A 3030-nucleotide genomic window follows, 5' to 3' on the forward strand; every position below is an offset into this window, starting at 1 on the left:
GGATTCATTTTAAGCAAGCAATACAGTAATTTTTAAACAAAAGTTGAGTTAAATACAACTACCCAGCAGGTTGGGCGAACATTTAACCTAACCACTGGGTTAAAACAACCCAAATGCTGGGTTTGTCCATTTTCAATCCAACTTGGGTTGTTTTTAACCCAGCATTTTTTAGAGTACATTACACACCTTGACTTAAAAAGCAATGAATGATTGAAATTATGGAAACAGAAATTAGCATGTGAGCACATGGCTTACAGATTGGGCCACCCCCATTAGGTCACTCACAAGATCCAGAAAACTAAGATAAAGATCATCTTTTCTTCATAAGTATTTATTATGTGTCTTTACCATTCAGCTTAGTAATTGTTTATTTTGAACTACATTTTAAAAATGAATTTATATTACTGTTGAATACATGTATATGTGGTGCTAAAAGTCAAAACTGATGTATCAGACCTTGCTAGCTGCCAGTTATCAGCAATATCAGCAAAAATGTCATTTCCGCAACATGTCTTTACCGCAGCATTTTTAGGTGTTGCGGTAAAGACCTTGCGTTGCGGTAGAGACAAATTCAAGTTTTATACTGTAATCTAAATATAAACATGCCATTTTTGCAACCCTAGATGATACCAAATTCATCTAATAAGATGACAGAAATGAAGAGATGTAATGAGAAAAGACACTGACAGATATGAAGTTATGGAAAAAGAGCATTAAAAAAAGAGCAGATAAACTGACAAATCAGAGGATAAACAAAAGAAACCAGAGGACAAAACAAAATACTGAAGGCCTCAAATTAGTTTGTTGTTATAATATAAGTTCATAAAAGTAAAAGTTTTTGAAACAAGAAAATCAGTTTAAGGGGAGACACTACAGGCAAAAACACTGTTTTTTCAGGCGCTTGTCAATTTTGAGATTTTGCACTTTTGGCTTTTCATAAAGTGTTTTTTCAGACTGGTGGAAAGAAAACATCCAAAATACATTTTTAAGTGTATATCTTATAGCACTTTATCTATTTGCGTCTATAGATTTCAATTACAGTAAATATCTTTAAAGGCCGTTTTCTCAAAATCACATTATGAAATAAATGTTTTTCTCCAAAACACGCTGGCCACAATAAGGGCAATAATTAAGAAGTTCCAGATGTTACAAATCTGCCTGGAAGAGGATGTGTGTCTAAATCGTCCTAATGCGCAGTGAGGAGGAAAGTTTGAGTGGACAAAGACTCTCCAAGGATCACAGCTGGAGAATTGCAGAGATTAGTTGAGTCTTGAGTCTCAGAAAACCTAAAAAATATGATCAAATAGCACCTACATCCCCACAAGTTGTTTGGGAGGATTTCAAGAAAAATCCTCTGCTATCATCCAGAAACAATCTCAGGCATATTTAGTTGTCAGACAAGACTGGAACTTCAAACGGGACCGGCTTCTATGGTCAGATGAAACTAAAAAAAGAGCTTTTTGGCAGCAAACCCACCAGATGGGTTTGGTGCACACATGGATAAAAAGTACCCCATGCCCACGGTTAAATATACTGCTGGATCTTCAATGTTGTGGGCCTATTTTTCTTCTGGAGGTCCTGGATATATTGTTCAGATACATGGTATCATGGATTCTATCAAATACCAACAGATAAAAAAACAAAACCTGACCGCTTCTGCTAGAAATCCAATAATGGGCTGTGGTTTGATCTTCCATCAGGACATTGATCCAAAACAAACATCAAAACCAACACAAAAATGTGTCACTGAGCACAAAATGAAGCTTCTGCCATGGCCATCCCAGTCCCCTGACCTGAACCCTAAAGAAAATGAGTGGAGTGAACTGAAGAGAAGCACCTACCAACATTAAGCTGGGAATCTGAAGGATCTGGAGAGATTCTGCATGAAGGAATGGTCTCTGATCTCTTGTCAGGTGTTCTCCAAACTCATCAGGCATTATAGACTCAGAGCTATTATCTTGGCAAAAGGAGGCTGCAAATAGTATTGAATAAAAGGGTGCCAATAATTGTGGCCAACATGTTTTGGAGAAAAACATTTATTTCATAATGTGATTTCCCCCCCCACTTTCAATTCTTTTCCTTCAGTGAAAGGTTAGATTTTTGCTAATTTTATGAATTAAAGATCAAAAGGATAAACAATGCAGATTTATTTTTTTTTACAGTCTTCTTTGATCATATTTATAAAGGGTGCCAATAATTCTGACCACAACTGTATATATATATATATATATATATATATATATATATATATATATATATATGTATATATAAACAAAATAGACAAATTTGTGCTATATACAAATAGAATAAAATAGAACAAACAGGGAATGGAATATGAAGAAGTAGGGTATTGTCAAAAAATATAAGCAACGCGGGCAGGCCTTATATGCAGGGCAGGCCTTATATGCTCTCAGGTAAGGGGGTGGGACCTTACTGGTCATTGGCCGCACACTTCTGTCTGTCTAGCCAGACTTGGTGCAATTGGATGCTTCTGCAGAGGTCAGGTACTGATGCCCTTCCCATAGGTGGATCTCTCCACTTGATGTTTCAGAAAACCGGGGTTACAACGGTAACCTATTGTTTTCTGATGTCTGATTTTGTAGCTGAGCCAAACCAGACAGTTATTGAAGTACAGAGGACAGACTCAATGACTGCTGAGTAGAACTGCATCAGCAGCACCTATGGTTCTGCTATATGCAGGAGGTTGAATACTTTTTAATAAGTTATGTGACTATTGGTTTCTACAGAAATGTGGATTAATATAATGTAAAATAAACATTTACAGGTAATAAGCTATTCAAACACTGCTGTTATGGATTACCACAATTAATACAGAAATTGAGTACAGAACTTCAAACAAGTTTGTTACAATCTTGCTTTATTTAAGTTCTTTAAAAATGTAATATTATGCCATTTATTTATGAGGTAGTGATGACATTTAATACACTTTTAGTTGTTTTATAAAAGAGAGTTAAAGAAATGTTTCCAGCAACATTACTACAACAAATCAAGTGGAATATGAAGCAATGA

This window comes from Ctenopharyngodon idella, chromosome 18 (genome assembly GCF_019924925.1).
Source record: "Ctenopharyngodon idella isolate HZGC_01 chromosome 18, HZGC01, whole genome shotgun sequence".
NCBI classification, from domain to species: Eukaryota; Metazoa; Chordata; class Actinopteri; order Cypriniformes; family Xenocyprididae; genus Ctenopharyngodon; species Ctenopharyngodon idella.